The sequence below is a fragment of the Sminthopsis crassicaudata genome, chromosome 3, assembly GCF_048593235.1.
Source record: "Sminthopsis crassicaudata isolate SCR6 chromosome 3, ASM4859323v1, whole genome shotgun sequence".
NCBI lineage: Eukaryota > Metazoa > Chordata > Mammalia > Dasyuromorphia > Dasyuridae > Sminthopsis > Sminthopsis crassicaudata.
Genome location: NC_133619.1, coordinates 220829621 through 220843301, shown reverse-complemented (window position 1 = coordinate 220843301; position 13681 = coordinate 220829621). Strand labels below are relative to the sequence as shown.

At 32.1% G+C, this 13681-nt stretch overlaps 1 protein-coding gene and 1 pseudogene across 2 annotated transcripts in view; both read right to left on the bottom strand.

Moving 5' to 3' along the window:
- The window catches only part of ARHGAP6 (Rho GTPase activating protein 6), a 583013-nt gene that overhangs the window by 232559 nt on the left and 336773 nt on the right, over positions 1-13681 (bottom strand). The window lies entirely within an intron of this gene.
- Positions 1-13681, bottom strand: part of LOC141559624 (eukaryotic translation initiation factor 2 subunit 3, X-linked pseudogene) — a 103538-nt pseudogene that overhangs the window by 53016 nt on the left and 36841 nt on the right.

The following is a 13681-nucleotide window of genomic DNA, read 5'->3' as shown; positions in this document are numbered from 1 at the left end:
AGTTGTTTAACATTTCTGGCTTTTAGTTTCTTGATTTTTTAAAATAAGAATTAGACTCAATGATTTCTAGAGTACGTTCCACCTATAAAGTTATAATTAGAAGCCATCTAGGGTTACTTTCAGCTCTATATCTATCAACCTATTATCAATTTCTTATCAATTTCGCCACTACCCTAAGACAAAAGAAAAAAATCAGATTATAACTATTTCCATTTTCTCTAAATATTACCTCTGACCTCTGTACTACCAAGCTTCTTTAAAAAGTCCTTTAAAGTCCACTGCTTCTACTTTTTCACCAGTCATTTGTTCCTAGATAACTTTCATTCTAACTTTCTTTCCCATTCCTCTACTGAAAATACCTGTCCATGAATTGTCCCCATCTCACCCAAAGAGCTTATCTTCTTTGAACTCTCTAGAATGTTTTGACACAGATCACAATTTCTTCTTTCTTGAAGTTCTCTGCTCATGGCATAGTTTGCAGGATAATGCATTCTTGTTTTTTTGGTTTTTGGATTTTTGTTTTTGTTTTTGGATGTTGTTGCTTCCCCCTTCACCCCAGCTCGGCCTGATTTATTAGTTATAACACTGAGTAAATCATTTAAGAATCTCAGAAACTTAACTTTACTCATCAATAATTAGGGAATGATAATACTTTTTAAAGGGGATTTTATGAAAGCAGCAACTCCTTCCACTAACCTGTAAATTAAAACATGTTTATAACTTAGTAGATAAGTCTTAGAGACTTGTCTAAGCTTAAGAGAGTTTAAGTGGTTTGCTATTGATCACAAAACTAGGAAGTGTCAAAAGAGGGGTGTGAACTCAGGTCTCCTTGAATCTAAGTAAAGCCCACTCTCCACTTGGCCCTTGTAAAAGAATCCTTAAAGCCTAGGGACTGAAAAGCAGGACTTGAACACGTAATTTCAAGGTCATATGGAGTACACAAGCAAGGAAATTCCTTCCATCACTTCTAGTTAGCACTTTCTATGCAATTTATAATCTCAGTGAAATTGCCTGAAACACTACGTACATTAAGTACAAGAGGCAAAACTTGAACTCAGCTCTTGATCTATTATACCATACTGCTTTATTTTGTATTAGCTTTCTATTGATGAAGCCACTAAACTCTTTACACATTCACTGATTTAGAAACAAATATAAATCCTGTAAGTCGTTTAGTCCAACCTCTTCAGTTTATAAATAAGGAAAAAAAAAGCCTCAGAGAAGTCACACAGATAGCAAAATTCAAAGCTTTTCTGATTCTAACTCAAAATTCTTTCCCCTAATTGAGTATACCTTGATTTCTATGAGATTTCCATATACATTCCTGCTATAGGTAAGGTAGGTAGACTATTGTTAGTTAAGTATTAATATTAACCCAATCTACAATAAAGAAACAGAATGATTAGCAATTCATTAATTAAAGTTCTAATATGCAAAGTAATTGTTTAACAAATGAATTGTATCATGATTGCAGGTCACATTAACAAAGGAAATTATATTTTATTTTCACCAATGTGTGAATTTTATAAGCTATACATATTACATACAGAGTTAAAGATAAATTCAGAGAAGTGTGATGAAGGTACAAAATATTTTTTAAGTAAAATTGAAGGTTTGGAAACTTAAATTCCAAAGGATGGTCAATAAATCTGCTAATTATTCTCTCCAGATATGGACAAATCCATGTTATTAAGAACCTTGTTGTAATTCATTGATATACACAAAAGAAATCATTGCTTTTACAACAAAGACTTCCTATCCAAATTCCAAGGTTGAGAGTTCACCAGAAAGCTCCTTGATAGATTGAAGAGTGTATTTCAGGTTTTCTGGCTTTCTAGGCCTCCAGTCTATCTGTTAGGCACATCTGGTTTTAAGAAGAAGTAAACAAAATTAGAACAAAAGAGAGTTGACAATGCTCTAATGCCAACTCTTCTCTTGGATCCTACATAGATTTGGATCCTTTCAAATAAGTGACAGATGCAATTTGGTATATTGGGGAAAAACAAGTAATGCATAAAAATTAACTTATACAAGTGTCCTCATTTAAAATCTCCTCAAATATCTTCAAATGAGATTAATCCTTGACTTTTTCTCACCACCTGTTCAGTGTATGTAGACCAACAATTCTTACTGTTTATCCAAAAAAGATGCATCTTCACCATCTCTCTAAACAGATGACTTAACTGTTTACAATAGATGAGGTTATTTGTGTTTACAACATGGAAGACGAATGTGTATTTCCATTTATTAACTGAAGCTCAGAGATAAAAAAACCCCCAAGAAAACTTTTTGCTATAAATTCCAATCCCCATCGTCTAAATTCACTCAACTTTTATCCCTTTTTGTGTAATGAAGTAATGCAAAAACAAAATGTGAGAAACAAGAAGTTGTCATTCCAAGTTCTAAAAAGGGGTAATCTTATGATTACCTACATATTTTAATATTTCAATTTCAATAATGGAAGGATATGTAATTTCAATGACATGGGGACACCTTCCATCAACAAGAGTACAACCTTTCTAGAATTAGTAAGTCATGTTCAAGAGTTGCTATGGCTAAAAAAGTGACCATCTTGAAGCCAATTTAATCATGCGCCTCTCCAAGCTTAGCTAGGCTGGCCCTTTGATTTCTGACATCCAATCCACACCTGAAGCTCACGTTTTCAGAGCTTCAAGTTTTCTGGCATTGCATTTTTCAAAACCCAGGTTTAGCTACAAACTATTATAAAACATATGAATGAGGCTCAAGGGGAGCATTCCCCAACAAGCAAATTGAAAGAAAAAAAAAATCTGATAGCTTTTTCTGATTTCACTAATAGCATTTAGAATAGTATTTTGTATTTAACCAAAAAAAGCTTTTAATTGAGTAAACATGATTCAATCAGTTGGTACATATATCTTTATTAGGAATCTGTTATGTAAGAAGCATTGTGTTAAGAATTAAAGGCCAAAACAGTTCCTCCTCTAAAGGAGTTCAATCCAACATGGAATACAATGTACAAATAACTATATACAAACAAGACACAGACAGGATAAACCAGAGATAAGCAACAGAGGCAAGGCCCTCGAGTTACAGGATAAGTAAAGACTTTCTGCAGATAAAGTTAAAGGAATGCCATCCAGGGCCAAATCTGCTATCCATTCAGACCACTATCTGAATAGGGTACCTAGGAAGATACTGAAGGTATGCAGTGTTGCCTCCCTGACATCAACAATAGGATATATTCTGCAAATGGACCAATTTCTATTAATAGTGCATTATGAATGCAATATCCTTCCTTTTGTCTAAATAGACATTCATATCTTTTGGGGGATATTGGCCCCTTTTAGCAATCTTTTATCAACGCCTTAGAATAATATTTTTAAATACATAAAATCAAATTCATGATGATGAAGGAAACCATTCATTCATATTGAAATACTGTTATCAAAATACTTTTTAAAGTTCTTAGATTCCAGATTAAGAATCTCTGGTTTAAAATATTTTTGAAATATTTTTTGTTTTCAGTTTGTGCCACTTCCTGGGATAATTGGTTCTGAAGTTTAATGTTCATGTTGAGGTAAAATTACCTTTAATTTTCCTCATTTTAACTCTGTAAAGATTTGAGAGGGATCTCTTTATTGGGATATGTAAGAAACTGGTAAACAAATAATTCTTACACTATTCATGATTTTCAGTACTTTAAACATATCTTACTCTTTGTCTCTCTGATCTTAAAAGGCCTAAGATTTTGTACATTATTTTATGGCAATGTCTCCATCTCTATGATCTTTTTTCCCTGAAACATCTCTAATTTCTTAGGCTTTCTCATGAGACATGTGGTGACTAGAATAGCACATAATATGCTACATTTGGGTGAAACTGATTTTGTATGAGCTTAGAATAACATGTTCTGCTGTTTCCAAGAACTCCATTGAAGAAATTCAGTATTTTCTTAGTCTTTTGGGTCACAGATACACTGGTTTGGGGGCATTATCTTCCTTCTCAGAAGTTTCTCCTAACCAAAAACTTTTCTGCATAATAGTTCACATTTATGTAGCACCTTAAGGTTTATAGAATCCCTTTCCAACAATCCTATGATAAAGACAGTCCAGGTATTATGATCTCCATTTTACAGATAGGAAAATTGATGTTTAGTGATGTTATGAATGCCAAAGCAATAGAGCTTTGAATAATAGCAGACAGGATTCCAATTTACATTTTTGACTCTAAGATTAGTGCTCTTTTCATAATGCAATGCTATCTTCCTTAAATTTTCCCATCCCGAAGACCATTTGTTACTTCCGTCCCCACTAATAGAGTAAGAAAAGAAAGAATTTCTTTCAAAGTTTACTAATCACAACAACTTATTTTGTCATTTCTTTTTCTAAAAAACAATGGAGCAACATTCCACACTGAAAAGATGTTCTGTGATTCTACTGAGTTGATGGTTACCCTAAGAGATACAGATCATCACAACTGCATGTATATCCACAAGAAAGAACCTATTTCAGGCAGCTCCTATTGGACTGATCAGTAGCAAGCTGAATATTGTGCCAGACCCTGGTCAAGTGATTTTTCCTGGTCCTAGGATAAAACTAGCTGTGACTATGGACCTTTCATCCAGTTCCCCTTTCCAGTTTTCTTTTTTCTTTTTGATTCATAATTCCCCATTCCTTCTCTCCCATCCCCACACATCAATCACATATACTCTAAGGTGAGCTTTTTAAGGGTTTATTTACAAAGAAAAAAAAAATTAAAAGTCTTCATGTTAGAAGTATACATTCTTTATTATTGCTCGGTAAGAAATGACCAGCAGGAGGAATATAGAGAGGCCTGGAGAGACTTAAATCAACTGATGCTGAGTGAAATGAGCAGAACCAGAAGATCACTGTACACTTCAACAACAATACTGTATGGGGATGTATTCTGATGGAAGTGGAAATCTTCAACATAAAGAAGATCCAACTCACTTCCAGTTGATCAATGATGGACAGGGGTAGCTGCACCCAGAGAAGAAACACTGGGAGGGGAATGAAAATTGTTAGCACTAATATCTGTCTGCCCAGGTTGCATGTACCTTCGGATTCTAATGTTTATTGTGCAACAAGAAAATGATATTCGCACACATGTATTGTACCTAGACTATATTGTAACACATGTAAAATGTATGGTATTGCCTGTCGTCGGGGGGAGGGAATAGAGGGAGGGGGGGTAAATTGGAAAAATGAATACAAGGGATAATATTATAAAATATATATATATATAATTAAAAAAAAAAAAAAAAAAGAAATATAGACGTGCAATTGGATTGCTTGCCATCTAGGGAGGGGGTGGGGAGAAAGGAGGGAAAAAATTAGAAAACAAGATTTCATAAGGGGGAATGTTGAAAATTATCCATGTATATATTTTGAAAATAAAAAGCTTTTAAAAAAGAGAAATATATATATGGGTATATATATATATGTGTGTGTGTGTGTGTGTGTGTGTGTGTGTATATATATATATATATATACATATATGTATGTAACTGGATTACTTGCTGTCTGGGGAGGAGGTGGGGACAAGGAAAGAAAAAAATTAGAACACAGATTTTGTAAGGGTGAACGTTGAAAACTATCCATGTATATATTTTGAAAATAAAAAGCTTTTTAAAAAAAGAAAAAAAAAAAAAAAAAAGAAGTATACATTCTTAAGTTGGATCAGTATCCAAATGATCAGCTCTAACCTTCCTAATTCTGGGGAAGGTTCCTTCACCCTGAGTCCCAATGGGGAATTGGGTTAGAGGATCCTACTTCATGGGGTCTCCATCAAGGTTCAGTCAAATGCATTCCATAGCCTTGGCAAGAAAGTTCTCTCTTTGTCATGATGCTCCTCTCTGGCTCTAATTCTGCCAAGTTTCTGGCTTTCTTTGGCTAACTCAGTGGATTGTTTAAAAATCTATGCTGATTGGGAATGGCCATCATGACACATGATTTGGTCCCTCACACTCATGTGATTTCTGTTTCATAGATAAGGCACACATCATTTAAAGATTAACATACAATCTCACATGTTTCACCCAGAAAGTGAGTATTGGAATTCTTAGTAAGAATGCTAGAAAAGCTACAAACAACATGCTTATATAAATAAAAAATATTTATGTACTGTTTACACATCATCTATAAACAATGACAATTGAGAGCTAATTATTGGCCTCCAAAACTACCCATCTTCTCTTACTGATAGAAATCTTTAGATCTTAGATTCCTGATAGAAACTTGGTTCTGACAAGAGAGTTCCTAAGTAAGAGATGGTGACAATAACTATGAGGTCTTAAGTCAATGTTGCGCAGCAGCTATGATACAATGGTTAGAGGGTTGGATTTAGAGACTAAAAGGCCTGTGTTCAAGCCTGAAATAAGAGAGTTGGATCCCTTCCAACTCTGGGTCCATTGTGCTATCCACTCATGTACTTCTTCTGAACACCATGTGCCAAAGAACCATCCAATTTTCTTCCTGCTAAAATGTATTCATAAATTCATTCATTTGCTCATTCATTAATTCATTCACTGTGATTTTATTAAACCACTCACTGTAATTTATTGATGAGTAGCTAGCTATATGGCCAGTATTGTATGTCAGGTTCTTTGAAGAATGTGTAAGAGACATAAAATTATTCCTTGCCCTTGGAGGTTAGTGGAAATTATGAAGTATCTTAGAGTCCAAAAGCTACTTGATTTTGAGTTATTATGTATCTTGGCATTGGAAGACACAGCCTTTTCCAAAGCAGATTCCCCCCAAAGTGAACATATCTCTTTCACAAGTTAACACAAATATTAAAAGACTAAAAGAGTTCAACTTCTTCCCTAATTAAATATCCAGTACCTAGTGTCTACCCTTAAGAATTTAAAGATGAATAAATTCATAAATAATGATTAATGAAAAATTATAAATTTATGGCATAAATCTCAATAATAATTTTTGTGAAAAACCAAGTAAGGTGGAAAGGATCACATTTCATCCATCTGAATAGAAGGATATAATCCCTAAAGAATGACGAACTACATTATAAGAACTAAAAACTATTCTGTACTGCTCCCCCCACCTCCAAATGAAATTCATTATGCAGGCATACAATTGTTTATCCTCTAAAACCACTAAGTAAAATAACTTTTTCTTTACCAGAAAAATTAAACTTGTCCTTGTACAAATAATTAGTTAAGCTGAAAGAATTCACAAACAACTTTAACAATGTGTAATCATTATATCCTGGTTAAAATATTTTAAAGAACTAAGATAGACAGTATAAAAATTAAAATTGTTCTTTTAAAAATTAGATCACAGGAAAATATTGAGCATTTCCCCCATATTCAAAGTTTGAAATAATCAGCATTCAAGAAAGATGTTACCCACAATATAACAGAAAAGTAACAACATACCATACTGGAAGGAAAAGGAAAAAAAATTTTTTTTAAATCTTTAATAACATTTCTGACATCTGCAAGGGTGTTTTAGCACACATATTAATATTGCTGTGTTTAATGATCTGTTTGAATATCTACATAAACATGTATTCAAGTATATTTGTGCAAATTATTCAGCAAGACTGAAAAGTCTTACGTCAAACAAAAATGCCAATTTACAGAAATAAGATGTTTGCTTAAATGATTAAATTTCTTTAACAATGTAGATGCTGAAAGTGTCTGAGTCAGAAAGGTTAATAAGGAGAAAACAGAAAAGGGTCAGTTCTTGCATCATTCTGTCAAAGTTTATTTCAAAATAAAATACCTTTTTGTTTTTTAATAAAGCAAAGAGGAAAAACAGAACATCTGTCATGAATACTTTGGGGACATTCTGCATTCCTCACTTCCTGTCCCCAACCTCCATGCCTGGAATATATCATAGGTATTAGAACTGGAAGAGATTTTAAAGATCCAAAGGTATTTATTTACAAATGAGGGGACTGATGTTCTGAGAAGTTAAATTGTTGCTTCAGGACCATACAAGGATTAATAAGAAAGTCAGGATATGAATCTGAGACTTCTGAATCTAAATCAAGGGATCTTTCCATGACACTTCATTATATCTTTATCCCACGTAGCTTTCTGTTGGAATTGTTTCCTTCATTCAAAACACAATTCAGAGTCAAACCTTCCAAAAAAAACTTTATCTTATCTCTCCCCCACTAAAGGATAAGTAATCTCTTTCTAAAAAAATAATCATGTCTCTTGTTTTTTTTTTTGTTTGTTTGTTTTCTGTTTGCCTTAAACCAAAACCACTTTCACTCTTACAGATTGGCTGTAAGGTCCTAGGCCAAGTCCAGAGACTCATTGGGTCTTTGTTTAGGTTGTAATTGATCCAGATTGAATATAGCAATAATTGAAACATCAATCATCTCTTTTTTTGGCCAGAAATCCTGAGGGTATTTTCCTCCTAAATTTATTTGGATTTTTTTTCTGACTAGGTGAAAGAGGAGAGTCTTTGCCTCAATTGCTACCTAATCTAAATCACTAATTAATATTTTTTAAAAATATAATGAAAAGTTTAATTAAAGAAGTGATATCAGAAAATGAATATGGTATAGAAACAAAAAGGGTTTGAAAACAATTTTAATATGAAGAGAAAGTTATATCAGCTTTGCTTTATTTCAGATGATGTTAATTTGGAATTTGTCTACTTTTTATTCTCTAACTATGGATTGGAAATAACATGGAAATGCCTGTCACAGTTTGTAATCTGTTGGCATATACAACCTTTGAGGACTCAGGGTCATAGCTAATTTGTAATAATTTATTAGAATAGCATTTTGGCTTATATATAAATATGTGTGTGTATATATATATATGTATACACATATGTATACATATATATGTATATAGAACTTATAAAACTGCATAATATATTTCGAAGATTTTGTGAGAATTTTGTCCGATATATACATATATATTTTAAAAATCTTTATAAAAAGAATTTTTGTTATTTCAACTTTTGAAAATTTGTTTAACAAATTTTCATGTCATTTTGGCATTTTTTAAAATTGAGTATACTTGTCATTATAAAATCACTAGCAAATAATTCTTAACATTCTTTTACTTGTAAAAGTAAAAAAAGTTTTTTTCCCTCTTAGAAAAATGATAGAGTGAATATCCCAAAATAATCTGTGCTTTCCCAAGCTTTATAATAAAAAACAAACAAAAAATCAAATTTGATTATACATTCATTTTCTTATATAGATTTACATTTTTTTTTTTTCACCAAAGAGCTTTTTAAAACTATGTTGGAGGCAAGCAAAAGACCAGGAATCAATGTTATTTCTTAGATGGGAAAATGATGACTAATGATAAAATAATGGGAGGGAAAAATCACATCCTACTTCTTGTTTTCACTATCAAGGATAAAAAGATGCAGTCTGAAAAGGATGGAATGAAAATGATTAGCCAAGAGTTGCAACCAAGATTAGAGGGAAATGACAGTAGAGAGTCCAAAAAGTTTGATGTTAATTCCTGGTAAAATTATAGGTCAGATTGCTCAAGAGATAATATGTGAGTATTTAAAAGAGAAGAATATATCACATTAGGCCAAAAAGGTGGGAATAGAATGGAAAAAAAAATCTATGTGCTTTTTATTTGTTTTTTCAATTTTGCTCTTTTAGAGGATAGAAGGTGAGATTATTTTTTGTTTTTTTAAGTTTATTTTTGTGGTTGATTTTATTTTTTTTGGCCAGTTAAGTTTATTTGTTATATGTAGATCCTTGTATATGTGCATATGTATGTATATGTATATGTGTGTATAAACACATGAATATAGGCACATATATAAAATAATAAAATATATGACAAATATCATATATAACAAATTAACAAACATATATACCAAAATATAACAATTATAGATGTTTTATATATATATATATATATATATATATATATATATATATATATATATATATATATATATACACACACACACACACACACACACACACACACACACACACATACACATAAACATATATAAACCTATTTAACATATATTGGTATACATTACATGCACATAAACTATCTATAATTAGATATTTATGATAATATATATTATATATGTTTATATATGTGAAGACATATATCACCATTACCTTTTTTTTTTTTTTTTTTTGAGAGTTACTTTGTAGTTCAGGGGAGTACTGTGAAAATCAAAAGTCTGCATCTTGATTTGGCATTTCATTTTTAATTCAAAAAACACTAATGAAATGCTTATTGTGTGCAGATTGATTGTAATTAAGTATGAAAAACAAGCACAAGAATAAAGACTAGGTACATATAATACTTTTGATGTCCTATACAGAAGCAGCAAAACGAAGTTTCAAGATCAAGGTTGCTAAAGAGTCAATAGGTCCCACACGGCCAAATAAAGCAAGAGCTTAAATAGCATCGTCAAATTACAAAAATGATCAGGAGATTTATCTTTCTACATAGGCACTGTGTAAATTCTTACAATGAACTCAAATAAGAATTTCTCATTGGTCTTTGGAGAGGTCTGAACTTCAGTGGTGAATCAGAGATCTAATATTGGAAGAACATATTTAGAAGTCATCTAATTCAAATACCCTCACCATTCAAGAATTTGCTCTACACTCCTTTTAGCAAGTTCATAAGACAACTTTTGACATAAGTTTTGTTCTTGTGACTAAACTATTTAAATCTATAAGTCTTCATTAATTTTAGCCCATTTTTAGTAATTATTTTAACCCCCCCCCCCAAAAAAAAAAACCAAACTCAAAACTCATGAACTTAGAAGATAGGTATATATCACATATACCATAAGATGTCATTATATCAATATGCAGAAAGGAGTGTAAAGTAAAAAACAAAAAAGTCTAATAAAACTTGTTTAAAGCAAAAGTCCCAGGTACTCCCAGATAGTTAATAATTAAGCTCTCCCATTTAACATACTGATTTCTGGTTGCAAGGTTCAATAAATAAGTCTATAACAAGCCTTCATTCACCCAGTAAGAAAAGTATATATCACTGATATTAAAATTATATGTATGTATATTTTAAACCTAACATGAGCTCTTAGTTCAGAATTAAAAAAGATTATGTACCTGCACCTTTTAGTCTTTATTGCCAGATCAAAGTTAGAGAATGTCAACTTCCTAGCATACATAACAACTGGTTTATTTAATAGTAATGATAGCTAACATTTATAAAACACTTACTATGTGCTTAGGAACTACACTAAACAATTTATAATTATTATCTCACCCTGACCACCTGAAAACCCCTGGAAGATAAGTGCTATCATTATTATTCTCATTTAACAGTTTAGGGCAATTGAGGCAAACAATGATTTTTTTCCCGGGGGGTCATATAGCTAGTAAGTATCTGACATCTTATTTGAATTTATATATTTATGACTCCAGGACTGGCATTCCATCCACTATACCACCTACAACAATTAAATTTAAATTTAATAAGTGCTTGGTTTTAATCTCTCATTTTTGGTTCATGAATGTTTTAATTTCCTTTTCTGGTCATATATTTTCCTGTATGATATTTCTTATACTACTTCTTGGCCAGCAAGTCACTATTGATAAAATGTTGCCAGCCCTTTCTATTCAATGGGTCATTTAACATTGGCTTTTTGACTTCCTTGCAGAATCATGCTTGCCTGCAGTATATCCATGTTGATTTGTCAGGAAGAAGTAGCCCGGGATTATCATGGTGCAGTGGAAAGAGTACTCAGAAGACTTGAGTTCTATAAGAAAACCTGAGTTTGAATTCTAGGTGTGACTATTATTAACTATGTGACTCTTGGGAAATCTCATCACTGCTCTTAATCTCTTTCTTCATCTACAAAATAGGGATAAAATAACTTAGACTACTCTAACAAGATTTTTTTTTTTTTAATAAGGAAATGATTTTGTAAATTTTTAAAAAGAGATATAAATATATTATTATTTATGTTATTATTCAAGGCCCTGAATAATTTTAGATTCAATCCAGCCCAATCTCTTCCTGACTAATGTCCAGCATCTAGCTGTAGTTCCTGTCCAAGATAGGTTTAACTTAATTAGCTGTCCATTTGACTGAATATCATACTCCAGTCAATATAAAGCAAAATCACTTTGTTTTTCCAACACGGATATTGGACTAATTTGTCATTTCCAGGAATTGAAATGAGAAGTCATTTAGCATTTCAGAATTTGGTGCTATTTGTACAATTTATATATATATATATATATATATATATATATATATATATATATATATATATATACACACACAGAGAGAGAGAGAGAGAGAGAGAGAGAGAGAGAGAGAGAGAGAGAGAGAGAGAGAGAGAGAAAGAAACTTCTAGAAACTCTCACTAATAATAAGGAATTCTTCTTTTGTTTAGATTACATGGGGCTCAGTTCCCATGGCACTCAAGAATACCTTAGGGAAAAATATCTCTCTCCCTGCCTCTGTCCTCACTTGATGTCAGTATTTGGAAATTATAGTTTCTATTAAATGTGGACATAATGCTTAGTTGAGCTACACTAAGTTTTCTGCAGGCTCATTTTCTCTTTAACTCTTTTCCAATGTTTTATAATGTTATTCTGTTCTTACTCTCTTGTCATCCTCCTCTGTAATAGTTTGAAAATAATCATGTATCCTAAACTGGCACTATCCTTGGTTACCATGTCTTCTATATCACACTTATTTTTATCATAATCCTTACTGCATATAATCTCATTCAGTATCAATTTCCTTATTGAATGAATGATAAGAACTTAGCTCATAGGGTGGGGTGAAATCAAATGAGATAACTAACTAGAAACTATTATTATTCTTCTCATTCTTCTTACTTTATGGTCAGTGGCATTCAGATAGAAAACGGGGACAAATTGATATTGTGCCATCGTCTTTTAACTCTTTTAAGAACAGTTCTCTTGTATGGAATATATTTCTGATTCTGAACTAAATTTGCTTTGACTAATCTCAGTTGTTTGGAGGCATGGGTCTACTCAGAATTCTTCAGGAAGCAGGGAATGAAGTTTCCTGACTTAGATGTCTGAGGCTGCATTTGTTCATTTGAATGTGACAAGATATATACACATGGAGAACAAAATTGGAAAACCTAGATAACTTTTAGGCTAATAACTGGGAATATAGACACCAAAACTCTCCTGGGATTGTGGAACATAGATATTATCTATTCAAAGAGAGAAGATGAGATTTGGGTTTTCTACTATTTTTCTACTAGTTTTTTTCTACTATTTTTCTACTATTTTTTCTACTAGTTTTCTACTATTTAGTTAAAGTTCACAGAGAGGATACTGAATTTAAACCCAGAAAGAGAGAGAACACACACAGAGAAGCAGACAGATAGACAGAGACAGAGACACAGAGAGAGATGGAGAAACAACATACACAGAGAGAAGAGAGACAGAAAGAAAGACAGAGATAGACAGAGACAGAGAGAGACTAAAAGAACAGATTTTAGAACGATTTAAAAGAAATTATATAAGTATTCTTTCCCATTATCAACTATTTCTGAGCGGATTGGTTGTCTAATGAGATCTTGGAGGTTTTTTACTTGCCCCTTGGTATAAGAAAAGAAGCAGTGGAGAAGCAGAAAGTATAATTTTGCATCATCACCTATTCTTGAGGAAAGGAAAAAAAGGGAAATGTGAAAAGGATCAGAAGTAGAGAAGCTTTTGCCTATTTTAAGATAAAGTT